This window comes from Phyllobates terribilis, unplaced genomic scaffold, assembly GCF_046119375.1.
Source record: "Phyllobates terribilis strain yellow unplaced genomic scaffold, ASM4611937v1 Scaffold_11__3_contigs__length_659146591, whole genome shotgun sequence".
NCBI lineage: Eukaryota > Metazoa > Chordata > Amphibia > Anura > Dendrobatidae > Phyllobates > Phyllobates terribilis.
The window spans coordinates 575,684,236-575,698,988 of NW_027362771.1; the positions used below are offsets into that span (position 1 = coordinate 575,684,236).

General features: G+C 46.7%; 1 non-coding gene across 1 annotated transcript; it reads right to left on the reverse strand.

Moving 5' to 3' along the window:
• Positions 1 to 9,583: 9,583 nt before the first annotated feature.
• Positions 9,584 to 9,723, reverse strand: LOC141168336 (U4 spliceosomal RNA). Its single transcript, XR_012252075.1, has one exon. It is a non-coding gene; the product is annotated as a U4 spliceosomal RNA (small nuclear RNA).
• Positions 9,724 to 14,753: the final 5,030 nt, after the last annotated feature.

Genomic DNA, 14,753 nt, shown 5'->3' on the forward strand with positions numbered 1-14,753 from the left:
GCGGCAGCGACCAATCACCGATTTTTAACACAAATGTCCGGACCTTTGTAACACCATGCGGATACTGTGGGGACATCAGCGGCTAGGGTGTGAAGGGAGGACCGGGGAGCGGCGCTGCGGGTCGGGATACTTCTGCTGCGAGCGCCCGCTCATGTCCCGGGTTCTCGGAACGGAAGTATCCGCACAGGCAGCGCAGCTGACATCCATGCGGCTAGGGCGTGAAGGGAGGACCGGGGAGCGGCGCTGACATCCAATTGGTCGCGGCCGCTATTTAAATCTGCCGCACAAATCGGTGATTGGTCGCCGACTTGGCCCGCGACCAATCACTGATCTTGCGGCCAAAGTTAAACACTACTGATCTTGCGGCGCCAAATTTAAATATCGGCCGCGATCAATCACCGATCTTGGCTCCACATTTAAACACCGCTGTGCTGATTGGTCGCCGACGCTGGGCAGGACCAATCACCGATTTTGGCGCCACATTTAAATAGCGTCTGCGACCAATCCGCACAGCGGTGTTTAAATGTGGAGCCAAGATCGGTGATTGGTCGCGGCCGATATTTGAATGTGACGCCCAAATCGGTGATTGGTCGCGGGCGCTCGCAGCAGAAGTATCCCTACCCGCAGCGCTGGTCCCCGGTCCTCCCTTCGGCATGGAGGTCAGCGGCGCTGGCGGTCCTCCCGCTGCTACCGGCCGGGAGATGAGCGCCTCACGCCGCTCATCTCCCGGCTGCATCTCCGTCCCGCAGATGGGTCCGGCGGTCGGGTTCCTTCTGCTGTTGCCGGTCGGGAGATGAGCGCCTCGCGCCGGTCATCTCCCGGCTGCATCGCCGCTGAGCTCCGTCCCGCAGATGAGCCGCTAACGGTCGCCATCTTTTTTTCGAAATCCCCCGGCGCTGATTGGCCGCTGCCGGACCAATGAGCGACCCGGGATTTCCTGGACAGACAGACACACAGACACACAGACAGACAGACAGACAGACAGACGGGATAAGACGATTATATATATAGATATATATATATACAGTGGTGGCCAAAAGTATTGGCACCCCTGCAATTCTGTCAGATAATACTCAGTTTCTTCCTGAAAATGATTGCAATCACAAATTCTTTGGTATTATTATCTTCATTTAACCACTTCGCGCCAGAGCCTGTTTTTGCCTTCGTGACTGGGCCAATTTTTTCAATTCTGACCACTGTCATTTTATGAGGTAATTACTCTGGAACGCTTCAACGGATCCCCCTGATTCTGAGAATGTTTTTTTGTGACATATTGTACTTCATGATAGTGGTAAAATTTCTTTGATATCACTTGCGTTTGATTGTGAAAAAATCGGAAATTTGGTGAAAATTTTGAAAATTTTGCAATTTTCAAACTTTGAATTTTCATGCCCTTTAATCAGAGAGATATATCACACAAAATAGTTAATAAATAACATTGCCCACATGTCTACTTCACATCAGCACAATTTTGGAACCAAAATTTTTTTTTGTTAGGAAGCTATAAGGGTTAAAAGTTGACCAGCGATTTCTCATTTTTACAACAAAATTTACAAAAACATTTTTTTAGGGACCACATCTTATTTGAAGTGACTTTGAGGAGCCTTTATGACAGAAAATACCCAAAAGTGATACCATTCTAAAAACTGCACCCCTCAAGGTGCTCAAAACCACATTCAAGAAGTTTATTAACCCTTCAGGTGCTTCACAGGAATTTTTGGAATGTGGAAGAAAACAATGAACATTTAACTTTTTTCACAAAACTGCTACTTTAACCTCAAATTTTTAATTTTCACAAGGGCAGCCAGAAAAAATGGACCCCAAAATGTGTTGTGTAATTTCTCCTGAGCACGCTGATACCCCATATGTGGTGCAAAGCCACTGTTTGGGTGCACGGCATGGCTTGAAAGGTAAGGAGCGCCATTTGACTTTAGGAATGGAAATTTGACTGGAATGGATAGCGGACGCCATGTTGCATTTGGAGAGCCCCAGAGGTGCCTAAACAGAGGAAACCCCCAACAAGTGACCCCATTTTGGAAACTAGACCCCTTAAGGAACTTATCTAGATGTGTGGTGAGCACCTTGAACCCCCAGGGGCTTCACAGAATTTTATAATGTTGAAGTGTGAAAATAAAAAAACTAATTTTTAACACAAAACTGCTACTTTAGCCTCAAATTTTTAATTTTCACAAGGGCAGCCAGAAAAATTGGACCCCAAAATGTGTTGTGCAATTTCTCCTGAGCACGCTGATACCCCATATGTGGTGCAAAGCCACTGTTTGGACGCACGGCATGGCTTGGAAGGTAAGGAGCGCCATTTGACTTTTGGAATGGAAATTTGACTTGAATGGATAGCGGACGCCATGTTGCATTTGGAGAGCCCCTGAGGTGCCTAAACAGAGGAAACCCCCAACAAGTGACCCCATTTTGGAAACTAGACCCCTCAAGGAACTTATCTAGATGTGTGGTGAGCACCTTGAACCCCCAGGGGCTTCACAGAATTTTATAATGTTGAAGTGTGAAAATAAAAAAACACATTTTTAACACAAAACTGCTACTTTAGCCTCAAATTTTAAATTTTCACAAGGGCAGCCAGAAAAAATGGACCCCAAAATGTGTTGTGCAATTTCTCCTGAGCACGCTGATACCCCATATGTGGTGCAAAGCCACTGTTTGGGCGCACGGCATGGCTTGGAAGGTAAGGAGCGCCATTTGACTTTTGGAATGGAAATTTGACTGGAATGGATAGCGGACGCCATGTTGCATTTGGAGAGCCCCTGAGGTGCCTAAACAGAGGAAACCCCCAACAAGTGACCCCATTTTGGAAACTAGACCCCTCAAGGAACTTATCTAGATGTGTGGTGAGCACCTTGAACCCCCAGGGGCTTCACAGAATTTTATAATGTTGAAGTGTGAAAATAAAAAAACACATTTTTAACACAAAACTGCTACTTTAGCCTCAAATTTTAAATTTTCACAAGGGTAGCCAGAAAAAATGGACCCCAAAATGTGTTGTGCAATTTCTCCTGAGCACGCTGATACCCCATATGTGGTGCAAAGCCACTGTTTGGGCGCACGGCATGGCTTGGAAGGTAAGGAGCGCCATTTGACTTTTGGAATGGAAATTTGACTGGAATGGATAGCGGACGCCATGTTGCATTTGGAGAGCCCCTGAGGTGCCTAAACAGAGGAAACCCACAACAAGTGACCGAATTTTACTATCTACTCCTCTGTATAAATTAATCTAGTGGTGGGAAAATAAGTAGATAGGTAAATGGTCACTAAACCCATAGATGAATTCCCACAGAGGTGTCATTTCTATAATGGGGTCACTTCAGGGGGGATTATGCTGTTCTGGCACTTTTCAGAGTACCAGAGCTAAAGAATCCCCCCTGAAGTGACCCCATTTTGGAAATGAAACCCCTCTGGGAATTCATCTATGGGTTTAGTGACCATTTTAACTCAATGGATGATTTCCAGAAACAAGCACGCAATGGAAGGTTTAGATTCTGGAGAACCCCCCCTGGAAATTAAGTGAGCTCTACTCGAATGTGTCATTCACTAAATGAACCAAATGTTTGAATGACAAATTGGGATACATTTTTACAGTTTAAAAACGTGGTTCTGTGTGGAAGATTTTAAAGCAGTCAGTGACGCATAAGGCTGGCAATGATGGGCATTGTGGGCAATAGTAGCGGGTATCACGCCTCATTCCTCTCTTAGTACATACACGACATCTTTGCTGGGGGTTCCTTCTTGTTTCCGTTGCTGGAATAAGTGCAATAAAATGTCGCTCAGTGAGTCTTTTCACATCCTCAGATTCTAATGGTTGAGCGGGGCTAACACTTTGAAAGACAAGATTTTCAATTACCTTTTCTTGATAATCAAGAAAAGGATCTGAATTTCCTGCTTTTTTGTACAACACAAAAGAATTGTATGTGGCCACCTGAAACAAATAAATAACCAACTTTTTATACCAGGTATAGGACTTTCTTGATACCTGGTATGGCTGTAGAACCTGGTCTGCAAGGTCCACACCCCCCATGTGTTTGTTGTAGTCAATGACTGACACAGGTTTTTGCTTCGGAGTGGTGGGTCCTAGTTCTACAGTGGCCCTTGTGGCATCTGTGTGGATCGAGCTGAGGACAAAAATATCCCTCTTATCCCTATATTTCAGGGCAAGCAGCTCTCCGTTGCGTACAGCCCCTGACTGCCCCTTTTGAAACTTTTGGTTGACCAATGGTTGTGGAAACCCCTGACGGTTTTTACGGATGGTCCCACAAGCCCCGATGTTGTGTTCAACCAGACTTTTAAATAGGGGTATGCTGGTGTAATAATTGTCCACATATAGATTGTAGCCTTTTTGAAAAAATGGACTTATCAGCTCCCAAACAATTTTTCCAGATGTCCCCAGATAAGTAGGGCATCCTGGTGGGTTTAGTTGGCTATCTTTCCCCTCATATATGCGAAAAGCGGATGTGTATCCGGTTGAACTTTCGCACATTTTATAGAGCTTTATTCCAAACCTTGCCCTTTTAGATGGGATAAATTGCTTGAGGTGCAGTCTTCCTTTGAATTTTACAAGGGACTCGTCTATAGAAATATTTTGTGTTGGGGTGTAGAGGCTTAAGAATTTTTCTGACAAATTTTCAATGATGGGTCTAATTTTATATAACCTGTCATGTTCTGGGGCATTTCTAGGCAGGCATTGACTATTGTCGTTAAAATGCCAAAACCGCATGAGCATTTCATAACGGGTCCTAGGCAGAATGACTGAAAACATAGGGGTGGCTTGAACAGGGTGGTTGGACCAGTAGGATCGAATGCTCGGTTTTTTAACAAGCCCCATGGCAAATGTAAGTCCTAAAAATTTTTTTATTTCCGGGACATTAGTTGGTGTCCATAAATTTGCCCTAGCATAGTAAGATCGGGGATTCTGGCTTATGAATTGGGACGCGTATAAATTTGTTTGCACGACAATATGCTCTAGCAAGCTGTCTGTAAAAAACAAATTAAAAAAATGAATTGGTCCAAAATCTTCCACCTCCACATTTATACCAGGAATGGCGTTGAAATCAGGGCTGAATGGAGCAGCCGAATCTGAAGCCTCCCATCTGGGAAATGCTAGATCATGTGGCAACGCCCCTTGTACACTGGCGTGCGCCAATTCACTAGTAGCAGGGACAGCGCTTGTACTGGGCAGTGTTCCCTGATTTGGAGACGTTTCTCCAGTAGCGCTATTTGCCCCTATTGCTGTACTGGTCCTTGGGCTTGAGGATGGAACAGAATCACTGCTCATTTCTGGGCTCTCAGTGTCGCCGCTACTAAAGCCCTCAAAATCCATATCTCCATCTGAGATTGCACTGTCATCAGTGTCAGAACACAGCAGGGCATACACCTCCTCTGCGGTATAAGTCTGACGGGCCATTTTATTTTTATATTTTTTGACTGGACTGAACGGACCGGACTGAAAGGACGGGACCGGACTGGACTGACCGGACTGATCTGACAGGACTGACTGACTGATCTGACAGGACTGACTTACTGATGTGACAGGACTGACTTACTGATGTGACAGGACTGACTGGACTGATGTGACAGGACTGACTGACAGATCTGACAGGACTGACTGACTGATCTGACAGGACTGACTGACTGATCTGACAGGACTGACTGACTGATCTGACAGGACTGACTGACTGACAGATCTGACAGGACTGACTGACTGATCTGACAGGACTGACTGACTGACAGATCTGACAGGACTGACTGACTGACAGATCTGACAGGACTGACTGACTGACAGATCTGACAGGACTGACTGACTGACAGATCTGACAGGACTGACTGACTGACAGATCTGACAGGACTGACAGACTGACAGATCTGACAGGACTGACTGACTGACTGACTGACAGATCTGACAGGACTGACTGACTGACAGATCTGACAGGACTGACTGACTGACAGATCTGACAGGACTGACTGACTGACAGATCTGACAGGACTGACTGACTGACAGATCTGACAGGACTGACTGACTGACAGATCTGACAGGACTGACTGACTGACAGATCTGACAGGACTGACTGACTGACTGATCTGACAGGACTGACTGACTGACAGATCTGACAGGACTGACTGACTGACAGATCTGACAGGACTGACTGACTGACAGATCTGACAGGACTGACTGACTGACAGATCTGACAGGACTGACTGACAGATCTGACAGGACTGACTGACTGACAGATCTGACAGGACTGACTGACTGACAGATCTGACAGGACTGACTGACTGACAGATCTGACAGGACTGACTGACTGACAGATCTGACAGGACTGACTGACAGATCTGACAGGACTGACTGACTGACAGATCTGACAGGACTGACTGACTGACAGATCTGACAGGACTGACTGACTGACAGACTGACAGATCTGACAGGACTGACTGACTGACAGATCTGACAGGACTGACTGACTGACAGACTGACAGATCTGACAGGACTGACTGACTGACTGACTGACAGATCTGACAGGACTGACTGACTGACAGATCTGACAGGACTGACTGACTGACAGATCTGACAGGACTGACTGACTGACAGATCTGACAGGACTGACTGACTGACAGATCTGACAGGACTGACTAACTGACAGATCTGACAGGACTGACTGACTGACAGATCTGACAGGACTGACTGACTGACAGATCTGACAGGACTGACTGACTGACAGATCTGACTGGACTGACTGACTGACAGATCTGACTGGACTGATCTGACAGGACTGACTGATCTGACAGACTCACTAACCCTAACTCTTACTTTCTTTTTTATTTTATTTTTTTTTTACTTTCACAGTGGCAAGGCTGACAGCTCTTGTCACACTGTTTCTCCTCTGCTCTCTCACTGAGATCGGAGGAGAAACTGCATTTATCAGGCAGATCGCCCGGGAAAGTTTGTTGCTAAAACAAACTTCCCTGGTGATCTCTCTGATTGGCTGGTGTGACGCTGACATCATCGAGACCTGAGCCAATCAGGTCTCGATGATGTCAGAGGTCACAGCACCGGGATCCCCGCCGCTGACAGGTATGTGGGGGGTCCCGATCGCCGACCACCGGCTGTCCCTATCTTTTAAATGCCGCGATCGCTATGGATCGCGGCATCTAGAAGATAGGAACAGGTTAACATCATGGGGACCTGATCCAATCAGGTCCCCATGATGTCACATGTCAGAGCTATCGCTCTGAACCGGTACCGCAGCGCTAGCAGGACCCTGGGGGTCCTGAGCGCTGCGGGACCACCCACCGTTTTTAAACGTCGGCGCTGCACAGAGCCCAGGCAGCGCCGACGTTTATGTACAGTGGGCGGTCCTGAACCGGTTAATTTGTCTTCAATGAAAAAAACACAAAAAGAATTGTCCTAAATCCAAATTGGATATAATTCCACACCAAACCTAAAAAAGGGGGTGGACAAAAGTATTGGCACCCTTTGAAAAATCATGTGATGCTTCTCTAATTCGTGTAATTAACAGCACCTGTAACTTACCTGTGGCACCTAACAGGTGTTGGCAATAACTAAATCACACTTGCAGCCAGTTAACATGGATTAAAGTTGACTCAACCTCTGTCTTGTGTCCTTGTGTGTACCACATTGAGCATGGAGAAAAGAAAGAAGACCAAAGAACTGTCTGAGGACTTGAGAAACCAAATTGTGAGGAAGCATGAGCAATCTCAAGGCTACAAGTCCATCTCCAAAGACCTGAATGTTCCTGTGTCTTCCGTGCGCAGTGTCATCAAGAAGTTTAAAGCCCATGGCACTGTGGCTAACCTCCCTAGATGTGGACGGAAAAGAAAAATTGAAGAGAGATTTCAATGCAAGATTGTGCGGATGGTGGATAAAGAACCTCGACTAACATCCAAACAAGTTCAATCTGCCCTGCAGTCCGAGGGTACAACAGTGTCAACCCGTACTATCCGTCGGCGTCTGAATGAAAAGGCACTGTATGGTAGGATACCCAAGAAGACCCCACTTCTTACCCCGAGACATAAAAAAGCCAGGCTGGAGTTTGCCAAAACTTACCTGAGAAAGCCTAAAACGTTTTGGAAGAATTTTCTCTGGTCAAATGAGACAAAAGTAGAGCTTTTTGGGAAAAAGCATCAACATAGAGTGTACAGGAAAAAAAAACAGGCATTCAAAGAAAAGAACACGGTCCCTACAGTCAAACATGGCAGAGGTTCCCTGATGTTTTGGGGTTGCTTTGCTGCCTCTGGCACTGGACTGCTTGACCGTGTGCATGGCTTTATGAAGTCTGAAGACTACCAACAAATTTTGCAGCATAATGCAGGGCCCAGTGTGAGAAAGCTGGGTCTCCCTCAGAGGTCATGGGTCTTCCAGCAGGACAATGACCCAAAACACACTTCCAAAAGCACTATAAAATGGTTTTAGAGAAAGCACTGGAGACTTCTAAGGTGGCCAGCAATGAGTCCAGACCTGAATCCCATAGAACACCTGTGGAGAGATCTCAAAATGGCAGTTTGGAGAAGGCACCCTTCAAATATCAGGGACCTGGAGCAGTTTGCCAAAGAAGAATGGTCTACAATTCCAGCAGAGCATTGTAAGAAACTCATTGATGGTTACCGGAAGCGGTTGTTCGCAGTTATTTTGGCTAAAGGTTGTGCAACCAAGTATTAGGCTGAGGGTGCCAATACTTTTGTCCGGCCCTTTTTTGGAGTTTTGTGTGAAATGATCAATGATTTGATTTTTGCTTCATTCTCTTTTGTGTTTATTCCTTGCAAGCAAATTAAATGAAGAGAATAATACCAAAGAATTTGTGATTGCAATCATTTTCAGGAAGAAACTGAGTAATATCTGACAGAATTGCAGGGGTGCCAATACTTTTGGCCAGCACTGTATGTGTGTGTGTGTGTGTATAAAGATCATATCTCTCCCTTTTCCAAAAACAAATCAAAAATTAACACATTTGGTATCGCTGGGTACATAAATGTCTGAACCAATAAAAATACTATTTATTATATACACTGCACGCCAAAACAGAAGAAAGTGTAAATGGCAAATTCTCTGGGATTTTTTTGGTCACCTCCCAAAATACGTTGGAATAATAAGAGATAAGAAAGTCATATAGACCCCAAAATAGTACTGATGAAAGCTAGACCTCGCCCCGAAAAAACAAGTCCTCGTACGTCTCCATCAACCGGAAAATGATAAGTTCTGGCTCAGAATACAGACACAGAGACAAGATTTTTTGTAACTAGTAAAAAATAAATCCCCGTATATAAATGTGATATCGCTATCACCGCACTGAGCAGAGGAACAAAGATATTAGGTTGTTTTTACTGCAATCTAAATGCCGTGAAAATAAAACCCAAAGAAGATTGTCAGGATCACATTTATTTCCAATTTTTAAGCTCACAATACGGTAAAATAAAGACAAGTAATAATTCTTTCTGCAGAGAACAAATTCTCATTGGTATAGAAACATACCTGTAATGTTATCATTTCTAGAGAACTGTTACCTAACTATCAGCACACTTAGATCTACCATAACCACCTACTCAGTCTCCTGGGAGACTGTAAAAAATTGCCATGCTGACTGTATTACGAGCCCTCATGGCGGGGTATTGGGAAAAGTTTTCAACTAGCAATAATCACGCCTCAGATAAACCTCATGGGCTATGATACTGCCACTGCGCAAAGCTGGAGGCCATCTGTGAGGAGCTGCGGCCTCCGGATCTGGGGCTCTGTCTACACTGAGGAGAGACAAAGTCATTAGGGGGCTGTGGGAGCAAAGGATTCTGGGAGTGGATATGCTAATAACGCCCCTCCCCTCAGTCTGTAATGGAAGAAAGAAAAGCCCCCCAGGCTGGGGGAGGGGAAGGGGTTCATCCTCCATCTGACCATAGTGTCACCACCTCCTGCTATACAGACTGTCTGCTCCTGCGTCCTGGGGGAACCTTCACTTATGTGTTAGAGGATTGCATTACCAGGGACTTCCTGATGATGGCGCTAGAGCAGCTGAGAAGCAATACTGTCATGCCGTGACCATCTAATAACAAATTGTGATTAAATACCGCCATACCAGGACCGCATAATAACACCAAATAAAGACTGTATACCGCCATACCATGAGCACATTATAATACTAAATAGTGACTCATTACCGTCATACCAGGAACACATAATAACACCAAATAGGGACTGAATACTGCCACATAGTTCCTCTATACTGACTATCCACAAGTTCCTACTACGTGGAATATGTAACGAGCCCTCACTTATGTTCTAGTACATTACATTACCAGTGATCGCCTGTTGTTGGCGCCAAGAGAGTAGCGAACGAGAACAAGGTCACCACTAGTGTTGAGCGATACCTTCCGATATCAGGAAATATCGTATCGGATTGGATTGGGCCGATACCCAAAAAGTATCGGATATCGCCGATTCCGATACCGGAAACCAATGCAAGTCAATGGGACACAAATATCGGAATGAAAATAAACCCTTTCTTTCCTTGTAGGTTAATTCTACATGAAGTAAAACAACTAAGAATAATGTAGAATGACATGAAAAGCCGGCAATTCATCAGCGGCATTCACCGGTACCCGACAATTTACAACAGAAAGAATAGAGCTTCACACATAGATTAGGTAGATAGAACCATGTCAGTCACATATATATGAAGTACTGTGACAGTGTTGCTTACTGTACTTGTCATTTAGTGTAAAGGATTTATTTTAAAAAATATTAGTGTTTTCATGCACCATCTCTTTAAGAAAGCCGGCCGGCAATTCAGCATCTGTACCCGACAATTTATAATAGACAGAATAGAGCTTCACACATAGATTAGATAGATAGAAACATGTCAGTCACATATATATGAAGTACTGTGACAGTGTTGCTTACTGTACTTGTCATTTAGTGTAAAGGATTTATTTAAAAAAATATTAGTGTTTTCGTGCACCGTCTCTTTAAAAAAGCCGGCCGGCAATTCAGCATCTGTACCCGACAATTTATAACAGACAGAATAGAGCTTCACACATAGATTAGATAGATAGAAACATGTCAGTCACATATTTATGAAGTACTGTGACAGTGTTGCTTACTGTACTTGTCATTTAGTGTAAAGGATTTATTTAAAAAAATATTAGTGTTTTCGTGCACCGTCTCTTTAAAAAAGCCGGCCGGCAATTCAGCATCTGTACCCGACAATTTATAACAGACAGAATAGAGCTTCACACATAGATTAGATAGATAGAAACATGTCAGTCACATATATATGAAGCACAGTGATAGTGTTGGTTACTGTACTTGTCATTTAGTGTTAAAATAAAGGATTTATTTAAAAAAAAAATGGCGTGGGGTTCCCCTTAATTTTAGGCTCTAGCGGAGGTTAAGCAGACAGCTGGGGCAAATGTTTGAAGCCTGGGAAGGGGGTAATACCCACGGAGCTTCCCAGGCTACTAATATCAGCCCCCAGCTGAATACCTAGCCTTTACTAGCTATTAAAATGGGGGAACCCCCCAAAAAAAATAACGTGGGGTCCCCCCTAATTTAATAGCTAGCACAGGCTAGGCAGACAGCTGGGGGCTGATATTAATAGCCCAGGAAGGGTGCCATGAATATTGGCCCCCTCCCAGGCTAGAAACACCAGCCGTCAGCAGCCCCAGAAATGGCGCATCCATAGGATGCGCCAATTCTGGCACTTAGCCTCGCTCTTCCCACTGCCCTGTAGCGGTGGCAGTGGGGTAATAGGGCTGGGGTTGATGTCAGCTTATAATGCCAGATGACATCAAGCCCAGGTTAGTAATGGAGAGGCGTCTATAAGACACCCCCATTACTAACCCCATAGTCAAAGTTAAAGAAAAACACAAACACCCAGAATAAAGTCCTTTAATTGAAATAAACACACAATTCTTTATTGTTCTAAATTAAACCATACTTACCATCACGCCCATTCCAGCTGAAGCCAACGATCTCCTGCAATAAAAGAAAAATAATAAAGCAACATCATCCTTACCTTTCAATGGTTCCCAGGACAGCTCCAGCTCTGCTACATCGAGATGACAGGCTGGACCGCAGCAGAACGCTGCCATCCAGCCTGTCATCCCGCAGACACTGAGAAGCGCAGGCATGCTTGCGCTCCTCAGTGTCTCTCTGTGACTTCATCCAGATGAGCCGAGTTCATGTCCAATGAACTCAGCTCACCTCATGCACGTCACTGACAGCGTGGGAAAATTCTCCTGCACTCAGCGCTTCAGCGTGAGAATTCTCCCACGCTGTCAGTGACATACATGAGGTGAGGTCATGTCCAATGAACTCAGCTCACCTCATGCACGTCACTGACAGCGTGGGAAAATTCTCACGCTGAAGTGCTGAGTGCAGGAGAATTTTCCCACGCTGTCAGTGACGTACATGAGGTGAGCTGAGTTCATTGGACATGACCTCGGCTCATCTGGATGGTCACCGGAGTGCATTCAGGCAGCGCAGCTCCGGAGACCTCCTTTACGGCACTGCTGTACCGTGGGAATTTCTCACGATACAGCAGGGCCGTAAAGGAGCTAACCGGAGCAGCGCTGCCTGAACTCCGGTGAACCCTTACGGCCCCGTCATTCTAGCGGCGGCAGCGGTTCAGAGCGGTCACATTCTATGTGGCTGCTCTGAACTGGAGATCTTCGTGGGACACTCGTGGACTACTACGGAGGGGTAAGGATAAGGTTGTGGTTTATTATTTTATATTTTATTACAGGAGATCGATGGCTTCGGGGAATTAGGTGTCTAGGTGAGTATAGGTGTAGTTTTTTATTTTTTACTTTATTTTAGGTGGCGATCGGCGGGGACAGGTAATGTATGAACTAATTTCTTTTAGGTAACCACTGGCCACCAATGACATGTATTTAACATTTATTGGGGACACAGTAGGGCAATTTAAATAGCAGGATCAGGCTGATGGGAACTACTGCTCCCATCGAGCTGATCCTGCTGGCAGGAGTGGACGGGGGACAGACATAGGCCGATGGGAGTAGTAGTGTCACATCGGCCTATGTCTGCCTGCACGCACAGACACCGCGCACACCCGCACAAACATCGCACACACACCCCGCACACACACCCCGCACACACACCCCGCACAGACACCCCGCACAGACACCCCGCACACACATCGCACACACACCCCGCACACACACCCCGCACACACACCCCGCACACACACTAATCATGACGGGTCTGGGAGGTGAGGCTGACCTGTGAGACCGTGGGAAAGTTCATGTGAGTTCATGCAATGCAGTGAAGCATGAACTCACATGAACCCTCTGAGGGCACCGCGGCGACTTCAAATGAACAGCTGATCGGCATCACCTGATACCTCAGCTGTTCATTTGAAATAACCGGCGGGAAAGAGCAGCACAGAACGGGAAAGCCGGCGGTGAAGTCTTTTCACTGCCGGCTTCCCCGCCCGGGTCCTTCGCTCCTTGGTGCTGCGCTCCCCGCCCGGTCCTAATTTACGATTGGGATGGGAGGTGGCGAGGGGAGCGGAGGATCGGGGTGGGAGGCTGCGGGGAAGCAGTATGGGGCTGTGTGATTGTTTAAAAGCCGGCGGCTTTTTATCGCGCGCCGGCTTTTAAACAATCAGGAGAATTCTCCCCCGCTGGGATGGCATTCTGATGACAGGCTGGATCGCGCTGCCATCCAACTTGTCATCCTTCACAGACACTGCAGAGCGCAGGTGTAGCACCCTGAGGATTCGGCTGCTACAGGAGTATTGCACCTCAACCCAGAGGTGTGATATTCCACTCCCGGGCAAGGATGGAGTGTGGAACTGAGCTCGGTAGGCTGCATGCACTACACACATCCCATTTCCGGGGAACAGGCCGACGGTACTCCCACTTAGAAATGTGCAGGTACGACCGAGTCTGTTCCTGGCTGGAGTGGGAGGGGGGTGGTACATCCCATGTAGTGTAGGGGCAGATAGGGGGAGCAGCCTGGGTAAAGATAGGAGCTCATTGGGTGCTGGTCACCTGAGCTCACACATAGAGGGTGTATATAAGGTGGGCACCAACTAAGATCAGGGTCAGATGCAGAGGATCAGATGCAGAGAGTCGGTCAGCTGCAGAGAACAAGTCAGGAGCAGAGGAGAGAAGAAAGACATGCAGAGAGTCGGTCAGCTGCAGAGAACAAGTCAGGAGCAGAGGAGAGAAGAAAGACAAAGACCCAGAGTGAGAGAGGAGAAAAGAGAGAGACCCAGAGCACAGAAGAGAAGGACTCTGAGATCCCAACTAAAAGCACCGGGTGAAGAGTCGGCATCAGGGTACCGGAACCCAAGCTGGTGGGGGTAAAAACATTCCCCAGCCAGAGACCGGAGACCGTGGGCAGCGTCTGCCACGGTCACCCATCACATCCACCCCGAAGGCACACCACATGAAGGGTCAGGGAACCCAGGGCCAAGGGTGTCCCAACAGAAGGCCCGAGGGAGCTGGACCTAGGTGGATTACTGGTGGGGACGGCCAGAGAACGGGACAGAAAGAGAGCTCAGGGCCACGCTCCGGACTTGTTTGGGGGTTGGCTGGATCCAGGACCTGGTGGACGCAGCACGGCTCGGGTGGTCACTAGCAGCTGGAGTGACCAGTACAACATCTGCAGTAAGTAAACACCCTTAACTGCACAACCCGACTCTGTCTTCACTGCCGTCTGCACTACACCACCACAACCCCCATCCTCTGCGCCTGTCCCC